Source organism: Myxine glutinosa, chromosome 5 (genome assembly GCF_964187855.1).
Source record: "Myxine glutinosa chromosome 5, kmMyxGlut1.1, whole genome shotgun sequence".
Lineage (NCBI taxonomy): Eukaryota > Metazoa > Chordata > Myxini > Myxiniformes > Myxinidae > Myxine > Myxine glutinosa.
This window is the reverse complement of record NC_136265.1, coordinates 88,700,761-88,726,226: the sequence shown is the minus strand read 5'-3', so window position 1 is coordinate 88,726,226 and position 25,466 is coordinate 88,700,761. Positions and strand designations below refer to the sequence as shown.

At 45.7% G+C, this 25,466-nt stretch overlaps 1 protein-coding gene across 1 annotated transcript in view; it reads left to right on the top strand.

The window, feature by feature from the left end:
* LOC137427366 (uncharacterized) overlaps window positions 1–25,466 on the top strand; it is a 420,191-nt gene that overhangs the window by 370,600 nt on the left and 24,125 nt on the right. The gene's annotated exons all lie outside the window — the stretch shown is intronic.

The window sequence follows — 25,466 nt, the reverse complement described above, 5'->3', positions numbered from 1 at the left end:
AAGAATTGGATGATTCAAAGGTTGGTTATTATTTTGAGGTCGATTTAAAATATCCTGAAGAACTTCATATCAAACATAAAGATCTTCCATTTGCTTGTGAGAAAGAAAGTCCAAAGAAAGAATGGTTGAGTGATTATCAACGATCGTTTGATATAGGTGAATCAACAGAAAAATTACTTACTACATTATATAACAAGAAAAATTATGTTCTACACCAAAGAAATTTCCGACAATATTTATCAAAAGGTCTAAGAGTAGAGAAGATCCATAGGGTTCTAAAGTTCAATCAAAGTCATTGGCTGAAGGAGTACATTGATTTTAATACACAAAGAAGAACAGAGTCAAAAACAGATTTTGAGAAAGACTTTTATAAATTGATGAATAATGCGGTCTTTGGTAAGACCATGGAGAATGTGAGGAAAGGACAAAATATCAGACTATCAACATCTTGGGAACAAGCATCAAAATTAATTAATAGACCGAGTTTTATAAGAGCCGAGGTCTTTACTGAGAACTTTTGTGCGATCCATTTGGTTAAAGAGAGTATTGAAATGGACAAACCTATTTATATTGGAACATCAATTCTTGATTTATCAAAGTCATTAATGTATGATTACTTTTATAATAACTTGAGGAAGAAATATCAAAATGATGTTAATCTACTTTATATGGATACAGATAGTTTTATTTTGAAAATTAATACTGATGATGTTTATTCAGACATGAAAAAGGACATTCATATCTATGACACTACTAATTACAGTTCAGAGAGTGAGTTGTTCTCTTCTAAAAATAAAAAGGTGATTGGAAAGTTCAAGGATGAATTAGAAGGAAATGTTATGAGTGAATTTGTGGGATTGAGGTCCAAGGCTTATGCTTATAAATACATTGTGAATAACATTGAAAAGACTGATAAGAAGTTAAAAGGTGTAAAGAAAAATGTTATTAAAGAAACAATAAACTTTAAGGATTATTATAACTGTTTAACAACAAAGAAAGAAGAGTTTAGAAAGATTAATGGAATAAGAAGTTATAAACATCAATTTATATACAGAAGAGATAAATAAGAAAGCATTGGGGGCTTTTGATGATGAGAGGTTTATTTTAGAAAATGGAATTGATAGTCTCCCTTATGGTTATATAAGTGATAAGATAAATAAGTGATAAGATATATATAAGTGATAAGATATAAGTGATAAGATATATATAAGTGATAAGATATATATATATAAGTGATAAACTAAAAAGGGGGTTAGGGATTTTAACGGGCTACCGCCGCCTTTTTTTACTATTATATAAATGATAGAACCAAGTATCAACCAGACTAAAGAGTGGAGGTGTAATCAACCTTGGTATATAAATGGAAAACATAATGAATGTGAAAAATATCAAATAAGACTTATTGAAAAGGCAACTGGTAAAAAAGTTCACAAAACAAATAAGAGAATTAATTTAAATACTGGTGAGTTGGGTGAAAAAGATGGAAATATTTTTGAGTGGACGGAAAACTTTGATGGTTGTCAGGAAAATATATACTTTAATTTTAAAATGGTGTGTGGCACAGAAGGCGCTCAGACAAGAACATTGAGGGAGGTTTATCATTTTATCTCAGCTCAGTTAAAATATCTTGATAAAGAACCAAACTCAAACATATACTTTGTTAATATATTAGATGGTGAAGAGAGTTGTAGGAGAATTAAATTATTTCCTACGCATAAACATATATTTGTAGGATCATTGTTTGAGTGGTCTACTAGATGATCTGCCAGATGATATGTATAAGGCTCAGTGTCAATAGTAGAAGAAGGATCATAGGTCCATAAGGTTAGAAGGATCATAGGTCCTCAAGGGGGGTGAGAGGGAGCAAATATTCATAGGATCATTGTTTGAGTGGTCTACTAAACAACAATGATCATTGATAGAAAGAGTAAAAGGCCCATAAGACCAAGGGGGTAAGGAATAGGGGTGTTAAGGGGAAATGAAGAAAAGTGATGGTGAGAGGAAAATTTACATGTAAGTGAATGGAGATTTGGAGGTTCAATGACGGATTGGTTCCAAGCTGTTTGTGTTCAGCCTGGTACATCAAGATGGGTTTACCATTCAGCCCTAGCTCAATTAAAATATCTTCATTATGTATTCGCCCAAGTAGATTAATTGGCTCATAAGGCCAATAAGCTCATGGTTCAAAAGGCCAAAAGGCTCACAGAGTCTTTTGGATTAATAGGGGTGTTTTCCAAAAGTGGGAAAAGACAGGGGGGTAAACGACATTAGATAGGGATTTCCCATGTTAAATGGGTTTGTCCCAGGAACAACATTTATCATCTACTAAGAACGCTATTGAAAATTGGGTCGCCACGTCAAAATCCAAAATGGCCGCCTTGCGTCTTCCACTTTGTCAACTCGCATCACTTCACCGACGGGGGACCTAGGCGTAACGCTTGTTTATCATCTATCTATAATTCCAGTAATCTCTGTGTGTTTGTTTGTTTGTACGTTTGTACGTTTGTTTGTTTGCACGTTTGTTTGTCTGTGACCGCTGTTTCTCGACAACCACCGGTCCGATATACTTTAAACTTGCCAGGTATATTGCTGGGGACCCGAGGATGTGCCTTTTCAAGGTTTCATATTAATCGGACAATTACTTACCGAGCTATGTCCAAAAAACGATTCAACCAATCAGAGAGCAGCGAGCTATCGCGTGTGCCGAACACACTCTGCCTCGGATGGCACATTTGAGAGCGTATTCATTTATTTCACGTTTGCAAACTATGTTGGCGCTATGTTGGCGTTAAACTATGTTTTAAAACTAATAATAAAACTAATAAAAACGAATTTGCGATTCATCGTAACTGCGATATACGACCTTCCGGAGCTCCTGTGAGAGCGTGTGCCATTTCGGATCGTACGGGTACGTGCATGCCATATGTTGGCGTTAAACTGTTTTAAAACTAATTAAACGGACAAATTTCATGTCATGTTTCATGTAAATAGAGGGGGGGGGGGGGGGGGATTGTCACTGTACTCGCAAGCCGTTCGCCGTTCGCTTTGGCGTTGCGAATGGACCAAAACATTTCATGAACCAAACCATTTCATGTAAAGCGTTCGCCGTTCGCTTTGGCGTTGCGAATGGACCAAAACATTTCATGGACCAAACCATTTCATGTAAATAGAGGGGGGGATATAATTTTAGATATAGATATAGTACGGGCATGCCCTAGTTATTAAAACTAGGGCATGCCCGTACTATATATAAGCTAGGACGTGCCCGTACGTGGGTGCCCGTTCCTTGCCAAAAAAAAAAAAAAAAAAAAATTTGTGTAGGGGTGTGTGTGTGTAAACATCCTAGGGCGTGCCCGTACGTGGGTGCAAAAAATCATGCGTGCAAACAACAACAACAAAAAAAAACTTTGAAACCACGTGGCAGTAACGACCACAGAACCCCCCCTCTATTTACATGAATGGTTTGGTCCATTCGCAACGACCACAGAACCCCCCCCCTCTATTTACATGCAATGGTTTGGTCCATTCGCAACGCCAAAGCGAACGGCGAACGGCTAAATAGCCATAGCTCGGTAAGTACTTGTCCGATTAATTTCAAACCTTGAAAAGGCACATCCTCGGGTCCCCAGCAATATACCTGGCAAGTTTCAAGTATATCGGACCGGTAGTTGTCGAGAAATCGTTGTCGCATACATACACACACACATACACACAGAGATTACTGGAATTATAGATAGATGTGCAACTCCCTTTTACATCCATGGTCAATTCTCCCCTTTATAACAAAAATTGATAAACACACACCCTCATACACCAGATGAACAATGCCAATTGTCCAAAAACCCACATGATCATCCTGTGACTTCCCTGTGATACTCATGTTATCATTAAATTCATGTGACTTCCATGGCGTTTCTCACCAATTGGTAAGTGAATTGTTCCAAAAATTGTCCTTTCGTTTAATTTTATTCTCTTCCTTTTTCTCTTCCTTTTATTCTTTTCCTTTTATGGAAATATTTCATGGAAATTCACTTTCAAATCAATGTAAGTTCTCCATCGATCATGTCCAACCTTGAACATTCCACGAATCCTGTAACACATTTTCTCATGCACACTCAAATCAGAACATTGCCATTTATATGTACCATCATATTCTCTTTGTATCTTGCTCATTTTTCCCATCGTTCTGCAAAAATGCCTTCTGATAATAGCATCTTACAATTAGAATGGCACTCAGTAGAGAGCATAACTCCACCTGGTTGGCCATATTACTCAATGATGAAGAAGCACTTAAAATATTCTCCTATCCGAATCCATATTCACATCTTCATCAAAATCCAATCATACCATATCTCTGTCCATATGTCTTCATGTTTTCACGTCCACATTCTTCCTATTATACAGTCACATGAAAAAGTAAGTACACCCCATGTAAAGTTTTGACTTTTTCAACATATTTCAACATACAGCTTTTTGATCTTTATTTCAACAATATTGATAGATAAAGGTGATATAATATAACAAATATCATGAAACATTTACATCTTGTAGTCCATTGTATAATTTAAATAAACATAAATGCTAATTTCGCATGTGGAAAAAGTAAGTACACCCTTGGCTGTAATAGGTGGTATTGCCCCCTTTGGCAGAAACAACCTCAAGTAGGCGTTTCTTATAACTATCTGCCTGTCTCTGACATCGACTCGGAGAAATTTTTGCCCACTCCTCCATGCAGAATTCTTTCAGCTGTGCGATGTTTAAGGGGTTTCTTGCATGCACAGTTTAAAATCCCCCCACAACATCTCGATGGGAGACCGGGCTTTGACTTGGCCATTCCCGAACCCTCCATTTCTTTCTTTTCAGCCATTCCTTGGTGGATTTACTGGTATGTTTAGGGTCATTGTCATGTTGCAAGGTCCACCTTCGGTTGAGCTTCAACTTTCCGACAAATGGCCTCACATTATCCTCAAGCACCCTCTGGTACAATGAAGAATTCATAGTGGATTATATGATGGTGAGCTGCCCTGGCCCTGATGCAGCAAAGCTGCCCCAAACCATAATATTTCCACGACCATGCTTTACAGTTGGTATCAGGTTCTTGTGCTCAAATGCTGTCTTTGGTTTTCGCCAAACGTCTTCTGGTACTGTGGCCAAATAGCTCTACCTTTGACTCATCTGTCCAGAGCACATTGTTCCAGAAGTGCTGGTCTTTGCCTTGGTGTTCATTGGCAAACTTTAGTCTTGCCCTGATGTTATTTCTGGACAGCAAAGGTTTCCTCCTGGCACACCTCCCATGTAGATCAAATTTGTGCAGCCTCTTTCTAATGGTAGACTCGTGCACTTTGACATCAACAGTGGCAAGGGCTACGTGTCGGTCCCGTGATGACATTCTGGGGTTCTTAGAGACTTCTTTCAGCATCTTGCAGTCTGCTCTCGGGCTGACCTTGCTGGAGCAGCCTGGCCTGAACAAGTTGGCAGATGTTTGGAATCTTCTCCACTTGTAGATGATCTTCCGGACAGTCGAATGATTGATTTCAAATTGTTTTGAGATCTTTTTAAATCCCTTCCCAGACTCGTAGGCATCTATAACCTTCTTTCTGAAGGCATCAGAGAGCTTTTTTGATCTAGGCATGGTGACGCCGCACACTTCAACAACAAAGAGCAAACCAAACTAAATGTCTGAGGTTTAAATAATACAGGTTCCTCCAAGATCCTCTCTGATGATGTTCTAATCATTTGCACCTGAGCTGGTGCACCTGATTCTAATTTTAGGTATTTGAAGTAGTGATAAATGTAGGGGTGTACTTACTTTTTTCACATGCGAAATTTGCATTTATGTTTATTTAAATTATACAATGGATGACGAAATGTAAATATTTCATGATATTTGTTATATTATATCACCTTTATCTTTCAATATTGTTGAAATGAAGATCAAATAGCTGTATGTTGAAATATGTTGAAAAAGTCAAAACTTTACATGGGGTGTACTTACTTTTTCATGTGACTGTATATCTCAACATAAGTAGAAATGTTTATATATAATTTTAAAATATTATTTGGCCCAACCAAATACTCTGTCGTATTGCCAACATCTGTAAAGAAACTAAGCAACGTCTGGTTTAACTTCATTACCTGATTCGACTAAATTCCCTGTCACTGTAATTCAAAATCTATCAGACCAAGCGTTGTCCCTGTCGAATTGTGGCGTCACAATTATGGCACCAATGACGTCATCGTAAACAACACCCACTCGCCACCCGGAGTCACAATGAGCCATGCCCCAACCCCTTCCATGCAGAAATCTGTTTTCCCCCAATATCTAACTTCGTGGTTAGCTGTACGAACACGGCCCAATTGAAATTACTTCATCCTTGTCACACACTTTGAGCACCATTTTGTTAAATCCTCACAAAATTTTACTATTAACTATCCCATTCAACCATTTTTCCCCAATTAACTCATCCAAATCCCATTACAAATATCATTAAAATCCCATGTTTTGTCAGGCAGGGCAACTCCACAATGTGTGCTCCATCCCTCGGATGGACGTTAAGCTTGGTGTCCCGTCTGTACAGCATTCATTGCTGGATGTAAGATCCCACGGTGTCCTTTGTTAAGAGTACGCAAGTAAATTGCCAGCACGATGAACAAATTACAAATTATTGCCCTAACTGCTGCTTCAAAGGCATTGGCAACCCATCCAGTATAACCCTTGCCAATAAACTGCTTCATATCAACGTTCATCCGAGCGCCCATTCGATTAAATTTGCATCCGTATAGCATTCTTCAATGCCTTAAATTCACCATTACCGCAAATCCAATCGACAGATGAAGTCAGACCACCCTTCACAATGCTCACCTGTGTTTTGGTCAATTTGCATCTCGCACACCTATCTCAGCCCATCTACATATTATGTATGCTCGCCGGTGAACGACGGCTCCGATTTGCCACGTTCCCATCCAAAAAAGGGGGAGGGCGGGCATCGCATCAGCGGCACATCCACACCTGAGCTGCGTGTTTTCAAAACAATACACACGTTTTTTTCCCCAGCGTGTTACAACTGCGCATACCATTCTCACTTCTTTGCGAACAATTTTAATTTTCCCACACGGCAAACCACATCCAGCATTTTAGCAATTTAAAATGTTCTTTTCCCGATCTCCCGTGGGTGTACGGTCAACAGCAACATCCGAGCCTCACTCAAAGGCCACAACAGGACGTTGACCCCGCACGGACCGCTCCCACACCGCGCACCCGAACGCCAAGCACAGTGACGTCATGCAGTCCCCCCAAACTCAGCATCCACACTCAGCACGCACACAGCACAAGCTTCCAGCACAGTCTGCGCGTTACCCACATGCACCAGTGCATCTCTCAGATCTTGTGCGAATACTGGATTGATGTTAATTATGTACCTTTTATTGTTATTCTTGTTGAAACTAACAACCTTATTCTAACCCATGCAAATTGATGCAACGTATTTCGGATCATTCGAACCCCGCACTCCGCTCCCTACGAGCGATTTGCTGCAGTCTCTCAAACAATTATCTTACCCGGCACGGATCCCCGCACGGATCCCCGCACGGATCCACCCCAGGCACATATTCAAAGGCGAGGGCACAATCATTCAGCTAGCCAATATGCCGCATCCTGGAACATGTGAACCACACATTATAATTATATAACCAACAAAAGGTCAACATGCAGATCGCACAGAAATTCGCACAGAAAGAGGCTTGTATCCTTAAGATTGATCACAGACAAAAACAGTTCTGAATCGTCACTCAGAACGTTCCGCTGGATCAAAAAATACTTGTCCATTTCTGTAACTGGAATCATACGTGCACCTTGTGTGTGTGTGTGTGTGTGTGTGTGTGTGTGTGTGTGTGTGTGTGTGTGTGTGTGTCATGACACAATATTTTTTCATTCATATATATTTTCCATACATTCACTGCACTGGCCATTCATTACCACACTACACACAATTTTGAAGCACACACCCTGCCACACGCCCATTCGAGCTCATGAACAGCTGATCCAGTACACAACTCCGCACTCGTTTACACCTCCACCTCCATACACGAGTACACACGGAGGACCACAAAATACAAGGAAAACCACTATCGAACATCATGTATTCATTCATTCTACCAAAAGTCATTCCATCGATTCATTTGGCGCTCTGTATTTTTCCACCTCCTGAGCTGGGCATAATTCTGCATGCCCGATCCAACTCAATTTCCTAATTGTGAGTTTCCATGGTCTCTACCTGACCTTGTAGTTTTCACCACAACCCCTACCAAGCTTACCTGCCTGGCAGCTATGCTGCTGATGCGGGCTTCATCCCCGCCACCGGGATTTCCTTTTGGCCATCTTTGGCCATCTCAGAATCATTGGAATCTCCCGCGATGAAGCTAACTCCAAGGGCCTCTCACTCACTCACCGCAGGCAGGTTGGTGGTCTTTCCGGCTTCTACCGACTCCTCTCTGGCCTTGCCCCCCCCCCCCAGCTCTCTCTGGGCTCTGTCCCGCAAATATTCCTACAGGTCGCACAAGATCTGCCAGCAACCCTCTTATGGTTAAACTGCCAAAATCAAGACACTCTGCTCACCTTCACTCCTTCATTCCTCTTTTCTCCCGCCTCTGGAACAAACTCCCTCACTCTCTTCAATCCCACTCCACCCTCCAGGTCTTTAAAACAGCTGTTCACCACCATCTCTTATCTTCCCCCATCCAAAACCTTGATCTTTTCTACCCCCGCTAATTTCACCCCAATTCCACTTTTTTGAAATACCAACTTCTGTCCTGGAAGTCCTTGGTGTCCTTGTGTTTTATACTTGTCCCACCCCCCCCCTCCCCCATTCCCACGCCTCCTCCCCCCAAGCCCTCTCCCTCCCACACAACTCCCTGCTCTCAAATGTTGTGTTTGTGTGCTTCCCCTTCTCTCCCCATCTTGTCTTCCGCTCTCTCTTTTTCTATATTTTGTTTGTCTGGTTGATTTGTTTGTGAAGTAAATGTTAGCTCTTTCACGAGCCTCAATTCAGTATACAAAAAAGAAAAAGAAAAAAAAAGCTCAGCCCATTGCCTCCCTGGTCTTCTTCCTTTCCTGACTTGGTACCCCTTTTCTCTCTAGGCTGTCCTTCCTCGTATGATCTCAGCCTTATGGCGTCTGACTTAGCCTCACATCCCCCCTCTCCAACCGAACCCTGTACCCCCTTGGTTCAGCAATACTCTTGTTACTCCGGATCAATCGTCCTTCTTTACAATTTCTCGTTCGTGGCTCAAGCACGGCGGCCCAGCAGAGATGGACAAAATCCTGGAGGGATAGAGTGGAGCACAATTTGGAATACCTTTTAAGCACAGAGGCTTACCTTTTAATCAAATCAATTGCCGTGCGGCCTGTCTCCTCTCAGTCCCTCTGGGATTTGGCTCCTCTGGTCCTGTTCCGTGTTGAGCCCTGCTCTCTGCTACCAAAATGTGGAGTCCCGACCCCGGTCCTCGCCCTCCGATGTGACCGAGCCTCGAGTCCAGTTGTTGAAGAAATAACAAGTTTATTGAAGAACCAAGCACAGCTGTGGAGCATGTAAGATGGTCGCCAGAGTACAATCGTGGCACCTTCAAAACTGTCTAAAATCTACCACAAAGGGTCTTCTTTAAGTATAGTCTGACCCATGATCGTTATCATAATTAAATCCAAGCAAAGCATTCCTAAGGTCTACGAAATCACCATTCATCTTTGTATGTCCACACAAAGTGAGGTGATAGAATCAAGCTGTCAGTATAGAACAATATCCAGGTCATAAACTACATCCCAGTTGTGTTTTCCTTCATTACTTATCTCTTGCGACGGATGCTGCAATCTCAAGAGATAGGAAAGCACGCGAGTTGACTTTGGCTTGAGTCAGCAGCCATCGCGTTTGTGCCAAGTTAAGACAATTCATGTTCCTATATATTGTAACGATTTTGAGAAGTGTAACGGTTTTTTGAGAAGTGTAACAATAACAATGGTGCAGTAACAATTTTGGAGGAAGTGTAACGAATGTGAAAACGTTACAATGTGAACGTTACAAAAGTATGGTAACACCCTGTTAATGTAAATAATGGTCGCAGCCGTCCTCCTAGTTAATTCCATGAAACTTACACGCAGGTCACGATATATCTTTTAAATAGTGTATTTCCTTATTCCATGTAGGCTAAATCTGTGTTTCCCACTAGATTGACTTTGCATTGTATCAAACAAAATAAGCATAGGCCCTTGCAATTTCCCCAAACATCTCCGCTCTCCAAAGTTCCTTTCAAAAGGGTGGGAGTTGTTTTCAATCCCGCAGGCCGCCATTGCCCATGTGCTAATCTCGGAGAAGAAAGGCGTGTCTCCACCTCGTCATAAGAGGGGAGGAGTGAGCCAGCCCTAACAGCCAATCAGCACCGCGGTGAGCGACCCGGTAGGCGTGCCCTCAGAGCCGGCGGCTTAATTCCGCCCGAGGTGATAAAAGCGACTGTAAGGGACTGCTTTACCAGATGACCTGGGAGAGGAGCGAAGAGGCGGCACCAAGAAGAGCGGTGAGATGCGAAACGCTCCAAGCCAAAGAGGAGAGGTACTCGGAGAGGAAACCAGCTTTGGAGAGACGTGCTGAAAGGAGGGAGACGGCTCCACCAGGAGGAGAGGAGCAGGTGTGCCCGAGCCAGCGCGTGACGTCTATAGCAGCGGATACGCGACGGAGGGTTTTCCCGCCAAAACCGCGAGGAATTGAGAGCTGCTGCCTCCGACTTTGCCTCCCTCTCCAGCAATCCACCTCAAGCCCTACCTGCCTGCAATATCCCCTGTGTAAGTGTGAACGTCCTGTCCTGCTCGTTGTCTTGGGGTTAAGTAAAAATAAATAGTGTAAGTTAACGATTCGCTGTGTTACTGCTTTTTCCATACATTGCTTGTACATAATTTTGGTCGCTCTTCCTTTTTGCTTGTGTGTGTATAATAAATCTGTTCTTCCTCCGTACTCTGTCTTTTTCTCTTTTCCTTCTCTTTCGGTCGCTTTAGAGGTTTCCCGATTGAATATCTGTGGGGCGATCTGGTCAACGTCGGGTGGAATCGGGTTCTAATCGGGAAGTAACTGTTCGGACGCGGTAATACACCACCGCTCGGTCAATATAACATCTAAAACCGCGTCTGTAACAATTGGTTGTCAGGAGTTGGATTCGGACCTGGGACTAAATTTGTTAGGCCCAAATTTTGGAACACCAATTGTGTTATAGCAGTAACAATTGGTGTCGGGGAGTGAGATTCGAGGCCCGAATCAAATTTTTAAAACGTGTAAAAAAAAAATTTTTGGTCAAAATTACGAGCTGACGAAATTTGTTTTGTTTTAAAGCAAAACCCGAATTTTGAGATCGCGCCATGGACAATCAAGGCGATCGGATGTCGGTGGGAGAGATAGACAGGGACCTCAGGGAAATGTATGTGGAGGAAAGGGAGGAGGAGAAAAATAGCAATGTGGTTGCGACCCAGGACCTCGGGGACCTCGGGGAAATGTATGTGGAGGAAAGGGAGGAGGAGAAAAATAGCAATGTGGTTGCGGAGGTTTCAGACGCACAAAATGGCGCTCTCGCGCATGTGGTTGAGGGGGCCACGGTCGCGGAACCAATGAGCACGGCCCAAATACAAGCCTTCATGGCCCAATTCATGGTGGAAATGCAGAAAAAAAACGACAGTATGGAAAAAATGGAAAGCAGAATTATGGGGCAAATGGGGGTAATGGGAAACCAAATGGGGGTAATGAGGGACGAAGCGAGGGGTACCGGTGAGAAGTTAGACAAAAATTTTGAGGGGTTAGACAACGGGATAAAGGAGGTAAAGAATGGGTTAACGGGGGTGGAAAACAGAATGGCTGCCCAGGAGAATCAGTTAGAGGGGGTGAAAAATGGGTTAATGGGGTTAGAAAATAGGATGGAGGACAAATTGCGGGAAATAGGGGAACAATCTGCCAGGGAAATCAAACAAATGGGAGAGCAGATAGAGGAGGTGAAAATCGGGGAAGAAACCAAACTGGATGCTCAGAGGGATTAATTGGGACAGATGAGGGTGGCATCTACAAAAGAGATGGAGGAAATACGACGAGGGGTAAGTGAGGAGGTTTCGGGGCTACGCGAGGAGGTAAAGCGAGGTGAGAAGCGTATGGAGAAAGAGGTGAGAAATAATACGGCAAAGTTACAAGGGGGAATAGAAGATCTGACGGAGGAGGTGGAACAGCTGACGGAGGGACAAACGAAGTTAGTGGAGCAGGTTCAAAGGAACACTGCAGTACTAGGAGGGTTAAAGGCGACACAAAAATAAATTAAAAACGAATTAATAGCGACGCAGAGGCAATGTCAGATGGTACGGGAGGAACTGACAATGAGGGTGGACGAGGTGACAGAGATAATGGAGACAAAGGACCGGCAGGTGAGGATGCACATAGAGACGGTCACGGTAGCCTTAGAGGACGAACTTGAGGAGACGCACCGAGAAATAAAAGAGGTTAAACAAAAATTAGAGGAAGTGGAAGAAGAGGTGAGTGAAATTAAGAAGAGACGGACAGAAACTAAGAGAGAAATCCAGGAGTAGGTAATGGAATTGGTACAAGGTCGGTGCTCAACTCATGATGTGATGCTCACTAACCAAATAAAGAGTTTGCAGGTAGCAAAGGAGGTGCGGAGACGAGGTACGGAGGTGAGTGGCAATGTATATGATGTGAGGAAAGCTTCAGTCGGCTTGGGGATTGGTTTGGATCCGGGTGTTCGTGAGATGCCGTTGGTGAAGTGTGCGACAGGTCTGGTGTGCGAAAAAGAGGTGTGCGAGAATGTCCGACCATGGGGTCTGTGAGGAAAAAGTGCACGCCAAGGAGTGAGTGTGCCGTCAAGAGTGAGTTGGTCGAAGCGCGTGTGCGAGGGGGTACATGGAAGCACGGTGTGGTGAGTTACAGAGGAAGTAACGAGAGAGTGTACACCTGTGGTGAGTGTTACAGAGGATGTAACAAGAAAGTGTACGCCTGTGGTGAGTGTTACAGAGGGTGTAACGGGAGAGTGTGCGCAAGAGTGTGCGTGAGAAAGGTGTGTAACGGACAGGTGCATGAGGAAAGAGCGCGCTGTCGAGAGTAAGGGTGAGTGCGCGACCGAGAGTGGAGGTGAGAGTAGTGAGAGTGACACGGAGCGTGAGTTGGTTGTGGCAGGTGAGCGAGGATGTACACCTGGAATGGAAGGATGCACACCTGGAATGGTAGAGTGTGAGTGGGAATGCACGCTGGAATTGGTAGTGAGGCACGTGGTTGGGTGTGCGGGTGAGAGCACACTTGTGATTGTCACAAAGGAGGTGACCGAGAAAGGGGCGTGAAGAGGTGTGTTGGTGAGGTGTGCGAGCGACGAATGTGTGCCAAGGTGTTCGGTGGTCAGGTGTGTGACCAAGTCGGCGAGCGGAATGAGTGTACCGAGGTGTGTAAGGAAAGGTACGAGGAGCATTGGAACGGCTGCATGTATGAGCAAGAAAGGGGTAGCGTATGCATGTAAGCATCCAGGTGAAGCATCGACAGTAACCAGGTTAAAGGTTAGAATGACTTATAGCCGAATCGGGCCCTCGGTGCGCGTCGGGCAGCTTCGCGTGCCGCGAGGGCCAGCGGGGATCCGAACCACGGCGGTTTCGAAAGAACAGCCGTACGCGATCCACGCTGTGCCTCGCTTGGAACGGCCGCGTCCGGGCTCCACTAGGCGGAGCGGGCAGCTGGATAGGAAGGGTCGTCATGGCGACCACGTTTTGTTGAGACGTGCCGGCAGGTCGAGATCGGGACATTGGATGGCTCCACGCCGAGGTGGTGCGTGGGATCTCGGCTCGGGTAAGCCCCCGCCCCTGCCCCGAATGCGGGACGCATCCAGCCGCTGGCACAAAAGAATCCGCGTTCATTGCTCGGCTGTACGAAGCCGGGCTGTAGACGTGAATTGGCGCACTGAGAGGATGTAATAAGTAGACGGATGATGATGGTAGTGATTTGATACGAAATTTGTAATAGTGGGTAGAATTGGCAGTAAATGGAAAATTTTTGAATTGGTTGGAATTTGGACGAGCAAAATTGATAGAGAGACCCCCGATGTGGTGGGATGGCAAATCCACCATCCCTCACAAGTGGGGGCAAATGCGCAATAGTTTATGGGGTGGCTATGACAACCGAGCCAGGGAGGGCTTGGTTATATTGTTAGGGATCTAGCGAAGATGACATTAGGTAACGTTAAGATTAGTTAGTGACTGATACCTGTAGTGGGGACGCAGGTAGATTAGTGTGGATTATAATGACGTGGGAGCGCAATAGTTTAAAGGGACGACTGGGAAGCGCAAGTTTCAGAGGGGCGTAGTTAGCTGAGATGATGCCGTGTGTGTGAGGATTGAACAGGTGAGAATTGAACAGGTGTGATTGCACAGGTGTGCAACTGAACAGGTGTGTGGAGCAGTGTATGAGGGAGTAGTGGTGATTGCGTGTTGTGATGACCAAATGGTCGAGGAAGAAAGGAGGGTGCAGGTGGCACCAGGTGTGAGGGCACAGGTGTGCAACAGCAGGTATGGAGAATGGTAGTGTGGAATAAATGGAGTATTGGAATGGATGGTCGTGGAGTGAGTATGGTGGAAATTGTGGAGTGGATTGGATGGTGCGAAGGTGTGAATGGGGGAAGAGTGGACCCCCATCACGGATACCCGGGGCGGGTAGTGTAAGTGTTAGGTAGAGGGTACAGGTAAATTGTGGTTGGATATTGGCATCTGTGGTGCGGGTGACAGAATGGTATTTGGATGGGTGCATTAGTGTTGTGGAAATGGCTGGGCGTGTAGCCTGTTAGTGTGTGTAGTTGGTTGGGCACTCCACCACTGTAAGGATGTCGGCCAGGTGAGGCCGCAGGTGGGCTCTGGGAGCCGGTAGTAGTTGTTGTGGATGGGGCCCGAGGATCCAGAGGACGGACCCGGGTAGCCCAGTGCCAGAGGGCACCGAGTGGGGTGACAGAGCCAGGAGGGGCCTGCCCCAGTTAGATAGGTTAGGGTGAGGAGCTAGGTAAGCTCGGGTGGCAACTACAGTGGTGGAGGTGTGCAGGTGGGTAGACCTGTTGGGAGAGCTACACGTCACAGCCCAGAAATTGTGCGAGGGCACCGGGAGATGAATCGGGGGAGTGAGACCCCAAAATTGAGAAGCACCACAGTTTGGTCAATGGGAATTGGTTGTTAGAACCCATAGTGTAAGTTGGCCAATGGATTGGCAGGGAAAGACCCCGGGTAGTGTAAAGCGTGTTAAAATCATTTAGAGGATAGTTAGGATGAAGGATCTCCTCGCACCATCTGCATCCACTCACCTGAGGTGACAGGTACTCCACACCATGCCATGTTTTGATTATTTTTTATGATGCAAATGTTTGGATTGTGAGACGCATCATGACGTGGGTGTGACATTGTGCTTTGATGTTCCATCTCTGCCTCCTTATGAGGATTGATGACGAATTGGGTGATGGCATATTTTGGTTAGAGGGATTGTGGTGACGAATTTGGTATAGGGGAAATATGGGGAAGACGTGACAGTCGTGACGAATTGGTAATGTGTAGATTTTGTACATATGGGGTAAGGGCAAGGGTAGGGTAGGTGACAGGGGGGTGACGTACGGTAGGGACGAGCTTTCTCACTTCGCCCTCCGTACGCATTTCACCTTGCATTGCCTTATTGACGTGTACCCTTGTGACCTTACTCCTCGCTCAATTGTCTTTCTTTTGTCTCCCACATGACCTGTGCGCCATTGGGTGCCGAGGGGAGCGTGCGTGAGGTGGCCATTGTGCGCCCGAGATTCCCAGAACCAGCATGCATTGCGTTGATGTACCACTTTATGGACCGCTGTTCTGCGGCCAAGTACCACTTGATGGACCCCAAGTTCTGGGGCAGGGCACCTCTGTTGGAGACCGGCCATAGTGGCCAGGGAATCTTGCTTGCGGACCTCGGAAAGGTGGCACCTATGCCAAACAGGTGGACCACCCTTAGTTGGCCCCTGAGGCCCTAAATAAAAAATGAACACAAGTTGTGCTTTTTTATATTTCCAAGTAGGCCGCATGAAGCCAGAAGACGTCGGGAAGAACATCGGCCCAGCAGAGAAAGAGAAGACCACCACCAGTTGTTTTGTTGTGTTTATTATGAACCATGGTGACTGCGCACCGAGTGGTGCTTTTGGTGCTTGTGGTGCTTTTGGTGCTTTTGGGTGCTTTGGTGGTATTGGTACTGGTGCATCGATGCAATGCGTGCTGCCTCCTCCCTCCCAACAGGAATTTCTTTCTCTTGTTCCCTAACAAAAAAAAAAAAAAAAAAACACAGGTCCTGGGTTGCGTTGTAAATAAGAAATCACGTCATGGTAAATAATGCTCCCCACCGTAAATGTATAGTTTGAGAATAATTCCGTAATTCGGTTAGCTGTGGGCTTGAGTCTGTTAGACAGGGTGCAATGCAATAGGGGGACATACTTATTTGTGTTTTAAGATTGTCACACTCAGGGTCAGGTTAATTGTAGAGGGAATTACACCTACGTGTCACACTAAGTTAAAGTTTAGTAGGCCCGAGAAAGGGCCTGAAGAAAGGAGGGTGCAGTGTAACGATTTTGAGAAGTGTAACGGTTTTTTGAGAAGTGTAACAATAACAATGGTGCAGTAACAATTTTGGAGGAAGTGTAACGAATGTGAAAACGTTACAATGTGAACGTTACAAAAGTATGGTAACACCCTGTTAATGTAAATAATGGTCGCAGCCGTCCTCCTAGTTAATTCCATGGAACTTACACGCAGGTCACGATATATCTTTTAAATAGTGTATTTCCTTATTCCATGTAGGCTAAATCTGTGTTTCCCACTAGATTGACTTTGCATTGTATCAAACAAAATAAGCATAGGCCCTTGCAATTTCCCCAAACATCTCCGCTCTCCAAAGTTCCTTTCAAAAGGGTGGGAGTTGTTTTCAATCCCGCAGGCCGCCATTGCCCATGTGCTAATCTCGGAGAAGAAAGGCGTGTCTCCACCTCGTCATAAGAGGGGAGGAGTGAGCCAGCCCTAACAGCCAATCAGCACCGCGGTGAGCGACCCGGTAGGCGTGCCCTCGGAGCCGGCGGCTTAATTCCGCCCGAGGTGATAAAAGCGACTGTAAGGGACTGCTTTACCAGATGACTTGGGAGAGGAGCGAAGAGGCGGCACCAAGAAGAGCGGTGAGATGCGAAACGCTCCAAGCCAAAGAGGAGAGGTACTCGGAGAGGAAACCAGCTTTGGAGAGACGTGCTGAAAGGAGGGAGACGGCTCCACCAGGAGGAGAGGAGCAGGTGTGCCCGAGCCAGCGCGTGACGTCTATAGCAGCGGATACGCGACGGAGGGTTTTCCCGCCAAAACCGCGAGGAATTGAGAGCTGCTGCCTCCGACGTTGCCTCCCTCTCCAGCAATCCACCTCAAGCCCTACCTGCCTGCAATATCCCCTGTGTAAGTGTGAACGTCCTGTCCTGCTCGTTGTCTTGGGGTTAAGTAAAAATGAATAGTGTAAGTTAACGATTCGCTGTGTTACTGCTTCTTCCATCCATTGCTTGTGTGTGTATAATAAATCTGTTCTTCCTCCGTACTCTGTCTTTTTCTCTTTTCCTTCTCTTTCGGTCACTTTAGAGGTTTCCCGATTGAATATCTGTGGGGCAATCTGGTCAACGTCGGGTGGAATCGGGTTCTAATCGGGGAGTAACTGTTCGGACGCGGTTAAATACACCACCGCTCGGTCAATATAACATCTAAAACCGCGTCTGCAACAATATTTAATTTCTCAATTGAGTATCGTATTCATTTAAATATTGTATTTTTACCCTGGAATAGACCCTCGGTCTCAACACTCGCTCTGTGGATTCCGTAGAAGTTAAAATGTATTGATTCCTTCGAAAATATACAAAGTAGAACAACAGGATTTGTCCACTTCCCTGAAAGGCCTCATTGATGATGAAAGACTTCGGATTTTCGGAAGGCATTTCATATACTGTATTTCTGTTGTCGTTGTTGTTGTATAGCCCCAGACAGTTCTCTTGCACAAGCCCGTGGCATGAAGACAGCCAAACGATCTTGCAGGAACGACCCCAGAGATCCTCCACATCCAGGATGGTGCACCCTTGGAAGCCAAGTTTTTGGAGCCACTTGAACCACGAAATGGATCACCAACCACTTCAGACTGTAACAAGGAAATTTATTAAAGTACGTTTACACGGAGAGAAAGTAATCATATCAGATGAGTATACGCAAATACGAGAAGCAGAAACTTCACTTATTCTATGCCTTATGATGATTACTACGGATAAACATCACATGGGCCCAGCACACTTTCACGGGGAGGGGAACGAACAACGAACGTAGGGAACCTGATAGCACAAAGGCTACGCTGCTCCGGCTACCTCTCCTCGTGGCGCCAACCGTCCTGTTGTCACCACTGGGAAGCACGATCAGCTATCGACTATCCCAACATGGACAGGCAGAGTGAGGTGGATCGTCAGCACGGCAGAGTGACCCAGGCCAAGAGAGGAGCACATGTGCCAGGCCAACAGTCCAGGCCCCAAGAGCGGAGCATACGTGCCCAGCGAACCCAGCAGAGTCAGACAGGCCCGGAGCCGACAAAGAGTTTTTTTTTTGTATACATAATCGAGGCTCATGGAAGACCTAACATTTATCACACAAACAGACGAAGAAACAAAGTATATAAAAAGGGAAGCGGTAGACAAGATGGGGAGAGAAGAGGAAGAACATAAACACAACATTTGAGAGCAGGGACATAGGGAGATGTGTGGGAGGGAGAGGGCTTGGGGGGGGGGGGGGAGGCGGCGTGGGAAGGGGGAGGGGGTGGGAGAAGTATAAAACATATGGACCTGGCAAGGACCTCCAGGAAAGAAGTTGGAATTTAAAAAAAAGTGGATCTGGGGTGAATTAGTGGGGGTAGAAAAAATCAAGGTTTTGGATGGGGGAAGATAAGAGATGGTGGTGAACAGCTGTTTTAAAGACCTGGAGGGAGGAGTGGGATTGAAGAGAGTGAGGGAGTTTGTTCCAGAGGCGGGACAAAAGAGGAGTGAAGGTGAGCAGAGAGCCGAGATTTTGGCAGTTTAACCATAAGAGGGTTGCAGGCAGATCTTGTGCGACCTGTAGGAATATTTGGGGGACAGAGCCCAGAGAGAGCTGGAGGAGCAAGGCCGGAGAGGAGTCGGTAGAAGACAGAAAGACCACCAACCTGCCTGCGGTGAGTAAGTGAAAGGCCCTCGGAGGTAACTTCATCACGGGAGATTCCAATGATTCTGAACGCTTTGGTTTGAACAGCGTGAAGACTAGCTAGGTGTGAGGCAGGAGCACCAGCCCTGAGGGGAGAGTAGTATTCCATTGAGCTGCGGATGAAAGCCTTGTATGTGGTGAGGAGCTCAGGTGTGCCAAGGAAGGACTTCGCACGATGGAGGCTGCCCAGTCGGCGACTGGCTTTGGAGGCCAGATTTGAAATGTGGTTTTCCCAGGAAAGATCATGGCAGATAGTGAGACCCAAAAGCTTGAGTGACAGAACTCCTTGGAGAGGATTATTCAGAAAGTGGATGGGAGGGTTGTCCAGTCGGTCTTTTCGGAGAGACATCGTAAGAGTGTGAGATTTGTCAGGATTGAAAGACATGTTCCACTTGTTTGCCCAGTCTGTGATTTTGTCCAGGTCTGCAGAGAGTGAGGAGGCTGCAGATTGCCGATCTGAGGGATGAGGAATGGAATGGCAGAGAGTGGAGTCATCAGCAAAGAGATAGAGAGGATTTTCAAGAGAGTCGGAGAGATCATTGATGAAGACCAGAAACAGCACAGGGCCCAAGAGGCCCAGAGTGTAATAATGCAGGTGTCGAGGCCTGCGAGAGGGAGACCAGCCAAGAGCACAAATGTCCACGTGCTCAGTGGGGTGAGAGAGACCGGGCAGAGAGCAAAGTGTCCACGTGCTGAGTCTGCAGAGAGAGAGAATCAATGTAGGCACGTGTTAGATCCACAGTGTCCAAGAACCAAGAGCCAGCACAACTGCGACCACCTGTGACCAAGAGCCTGGACCAAGAGAGAGAATCAATCTCTTCAAAATCCCTTTGTTCACCCTCCAAGGGGGAATGGGGAATGTTGGAGGTCTCCTGGCTCCTGTTTGGTAGAGCCCGTTACTCTGCCCACAAGCTCCCCCACAGTAACTTTAAACCTGATTGGTGGGTTTCTGAACCTGGACACCATGGTGTTCCTTGGAGCCTGGTGCAATATCCTTTATGAGGGGAGGACCTATCTTTCCTTTCCCCAACACATAAAGACATACAAACCCGAAATAAGGGAGAGGGACTAAGATAATAGACTGCTATTAAATAACTATTCGAAGGGACCTGTATGGTGGTTGCCTGTACGAGTCGTTTCAGAGGGGTAGGCATCTTTGACCACGTCTGCTTTCTCAGGAAGTAAGGGATTGTGGGAATGGTGGATGGGGTTTAGTGGTGATTATGGTGGATTGGGGATAGTGGGGGAAGTAGGGGAATGGTGAGGGGTGGATGGGGTGGATGGTGATGTGGGGATGGTGGGGGAGAGCGGCCAAAATTGGATCTTCAAGGACTTTTGGGGCTTCAGGGTATTTTGTCTTTTTTTTTTTTCTTTTTTTTTTTGTATACAAGATCGAGGCTCGTGAAAGAGCTAACATTAATCACACAAAAAGTCAAACCGACACATAAAACAAAAAATAAGGGGAGCGGTCGACAAGATGGGGAGAGAAGGGGAAGGACACAAAACAACATTCGAGAGCAGGGACATCGAGAGAACTGTGGGAGGGAGAGGGCTTTGGGGGAGGTGGGAGAGGTAGAAAACATATGGACACTGCAAGAACTTCCACGAGAGAAGTTCAAATTTCAAAAAAGTGTATCTGGGGTGAATTAGCGGGGGTAGAAAAGATCAAAGTTTTGGATGTGGGAAGATAAGAGATGGTGGTTAACAGCTGTTTTAAAGACCTTGAGTGAGGAGTGGGATTGAAGGGAGTGGGGGGGGGGGCTCCAGAGGCGGGTGAAAAGGGGAATGAAAGAGTGAAGGTGAGCAGAGAGCCGAGATTTTGGCAGTTTCTTTTGGCAGCCTAGATTTTTCAGAGATTTTTGGGATTTGGGATTTTCGGGGTGTTTTGGGTCTTCGGGATCTTTTGGGTCTTCGGGGTATTTTGTGTCTACGGGTTTTTTTTGGGTCTTCAGGGTATTTTTGGATCTTCGGGGTGTTTTGGTTCTTTGGGGTGTTTTGGGTCTTTGGGGTGTTTTGGATCTTCGGGGTGTTTTGGGTTTTAAGGGTGTTTTGGGTCTTTGGGGTGTTTTGGGTCTTCGGGGTCTTTTGGGTCTTGATGGTCTTCGGGGTATTTTGGGTCTTCGGGGTCTTTTGGAGTCGCATGGCCTTCAAGGGTATTTTGGGTCTTTGGGGGTGTTTTCGGTCTTTGGGGGTGTTTTGTGTATTTTGGGTCTTTAGGGTCTTTTTGGGTCTTCAGGTGCTTTTTGGACCTTCAAGATATTTGGGGTCTTCAGGGTCTTTTGGATCCTCTGGGCCTTTAAGAGTATTTTGGGTGTTTTGGGTCTTTGGGGTCTTCAAAGTATTTTGGGTCTTAACAGTCTTTTGGTTCCTCTGAGTCTTCACGGAGCTCTTGGGTCTTTGGGATGTTTTGGGTCTTCGGGATCTTTTGGGTCTTCGGGGTCTTTTGCTTCCTCTGATTCTTTAAGAATGTTTTGGGTGTTCGAGGTCTTTTGGGTCTTCAGGGTGTTTTGGGTTTTCAGGGTATTTTGGGTGTTTGGGATATTTTGGGTCTTCAGGGTCTTTTGGATCCTCTGGGCCTTTAAGGGGAGTTTCTGTCTTTGGGGTGTTTTTGGTCTTTAGGGTCTTTGGGGTCTTCATGGCATTTGGGGTCTTCAGGATCTTTTGGGTCTTCGAGGTGTTTGTGTCTTCAGGGTGTTTTGGGTCTTTAAGGGTATTTTTGGTCTTCAGGGGTCTTGGTGGTCTTCTGGGTATTGGGGGACTTAAAGGGTCGTCAAAGGTCTGAGGGGTCTCAGCAGTCTAAACGTAATTAAGTTCACGGATTGGGTTTTGGGTGTTAATTTTTATTTTAAGAAGAAGAAGAAGACGTGTTGGTCGCATCTAAACATACATAACCATATACAGTACGTTTGCTCCATTATAATAAGACGAGCATGACTCGGTGTGCTCCACACGCCTACCCACATGTCATTTCAGAGGGATAGGCATCTTTGACCATGTCATCTTTGACCATGACCCGTCTTCTACCGACTCCTCTCTGGCCTTGCCCCCCCCAGCTCTCTCTGGGCTCTGTCCAGCAATAATTCCTACAGGTCGCACAAGATTTCCTGCAACCCTCTTATGGTTAAATTGCCAAAATCAAGACTTTCTGCTCACCTTCACTCCTTCACTCCTCTTTTCTCCCGCCTCTGGAACAAACTCCCTCACTCTCTTCAATCCCACTCCACCCTCCAGGTCTTTAAAACAGCTGTTCACCACCATCTCTTATCTTCCCCCATCCAAAACCTTGATCTTTTCTATCCCCGCTAATTTCACCCCAATTCCACTTTTTTGAAATACCAACTTCTGTCCTGGAAGTCCTTGGTGTCCTTGTGTTTGATACTTCTGCCACCCCCTCCCCCCAAGCCCTCTCCCTCCCACACATCTCCCTGCTCTTAAATGTTGTGTGCCCTCAAGTGTTTGTGTGCTTCCCCTTCTCTTGTCTTCCGCTCCCTATTTTTATATATTTTGTTTGTCTGGTTGATTTGTTTGTGAAGTAAATGTCAGCTCTTTCACGAGCCTCGATTCAGTATACAAAAAAAAAGAAGAAAAAAAGTCGGTGTCTTTTGGGTCTTCAGGGTGTTTTTGGTCTTTTGGGACTTTATGATGTTTTGGTCTACAGGGCCAATTGGGTCTTCAGGGTCTTTTGGATCCTCTGGGCATTTGAGGGTGGTTTGGGTCTTTTGGGTGTTTTTGGTCTTCGGGGTCTTTTCTAATCTTTGGTGTCTTCAGGGGCTTTTTGGGTCTTAAGGGTCTTTTGATCCCTCTGGGTATTTAAGGGTCTTTAGGGTATTTTGGTTTGTTGCGGTATTTAAGGGTCTTTTGGGTCTTCAGGGTGTTTTGGGTCTTTTGGGCCATTTGGGTCTTCAGGGTCTCTTGGATCCTCTGGGCCTTTAAGGGTACTTTGCGTCTTTGGGGTGTTGTGGGTCTTTGGGGTCTTCAAGGTATTTTGGGTCTTCAAGGTATTTTGGGTCTTCAGGGGCTTTTGGGTCTTAAGGGTATTTTGGTTCCTCTGAGTCTTGAAGAATCTTTTGGGTCTTTTTTTTTTTTTTTTTTGTATACAAAGTCGAGGTTCGTGAAGAGCTAAATCGGAGTGTTTTAGGTCTTCGGGGTCTTTTGGTTCGTTCGGGTGTTTTGGGTCTTCATGGTATTTTGGGTTTTTGTAGTCTTTGAAGGTATTTTGGGTCTTCAGGGTTGTTGGTGGTCTCAAGGGTCTTGGGGGACTCAAAGGGTCGTCAAAGTCTGAGGGGTCTCAGCAGTGTAAATCAGCTGTCGCCTCGCTCTCAGCGGCACATGATCAAAAGGTATATTCCAACAGTACGTAAGTAAGAGTTCACGGACTGTTTTGGGTAATAAGATGGAAGCACAATCGTTAGTTATGATATGTAATCACAATAGTTAGTTAGCTATAATACGTAAGCACAATAGTGAGATATAAAACGTAAGCGCACATACATAATTGATTCACACATGGAGAGAAAGTTGAATAATGCCACCACTCTGTATCTGCCACTGGTCCTGCAAACAATATCACAACTTTATCATCGAAAACGGGAAATGATGGGGGGGGGGGGGGGGGGGGGGGGAGAGGGAGGGGTGGATGTGCGCACGCTGAATTTACCAATCGGGGGATTCATCAAAGTGTGTGTTGTTACCCTCGCCTGAGTAGGTGGTATTGCATTTGAGTTTGTCTATCTGTCTGTTTGTTTGTCCGCACAGAATAAATATGATTTTCTCTGCAACCGTTGGTCCGATTGACAGGAAATTTTCACCATAGGTGCAACTCCACCTGTAGAATTTTCTAATGATAATTATGACGTCATAGGTCACGTGATTCGACCGTCATCTTGGAAAAACCGAAAGACTTTGCACCTCTATATCTCCGAAAGTGCTGAATAGAAAAATTTGAGACATGCTCATTGTAAAGAGCTCTCCATGGGGAATAAAATATGTTAATGATGATGTCAAAGGTGCCTCCATTATGACGTCATAATTCGACAAGTACAAAACTTCATCCGATCAAGATGAAATTTCTTGAGCGTCATGTCGGCATAAACTGGTGGAGAAAAAATGCTAATGATGACGTCATCGGTCACGTGGTTCGGCCGCCATATTTGTTTTAACACAAAAGCCGAAAAACTACTGAAGATACATCCTGGCGAGGGTTTGCAATCTCTGATTGCTCTTTCTTGTTGTTGCTGGAGCACTGCATCTTCGGCACAGCCTTGCTCTCAGCAATGATACAAACCAGCAGGGAGCACTGCATCATCGGCACAGCCACATTCTCAGCAGTGATACAAACCAGCAGGGGGCACTGCATCATCGGCACAGCCACATTCTCAGCAATGATACAAACCAGCAGGGGGCACTGCATCATCGGCACAGCCACATTCACAGCAGTGGTACAAACCAGCAGGGGGCACTGCATCATCGGCACATCCACATTCTCAGCAATGACACAAACCAACAGGGGGCACTGCATCAGCGGCACAGCCACATTCTCAGCAATGATACAAACCAGCAGGGGGCACTGCATCATCGGCACAGCCACATTCTCAGCAATGATACAAACCAACAGGGGGCACTGCATCATCGGCACAGCCACATTCTCAGCAATGATACAAACCAACAGGGGGCACTGAGTCATCGGCACAGCCACATTCTCAGCAATGATACAAACCAGCAGGGGGCACTGAGTCATCGGCACAGCCACATTCTCAGCAATGATACAAACCAACAGGGGGCACTGCATCATCGGCACATCCACATTCTCAGCAATGATACAAACCAGCAGGGGGCACTGCATCATCGGCACAGCCACATTCTCAGCAATGATACAAACCAACAGGGGGCACTGAGTCATCCGCACAGCCACATTCTCAGCAATGATACAAACCAGCAGGGGGCACTGAGTCATCGGCACATCCACATTCTCAGCAATGATACAAACCAACAGGGGGCACTGCATCATCGGCACATCCACATTCTCAGCAATGATACAAACCAACAGGGGGCACTGCATCATCGGCACATCCACATTCTCAGCAATGATACAAACCAGCAGGGGGCACTGCATCATCGGCACAGCCACATTCTCAGCAATGATACAAACCAACAGGGGGCA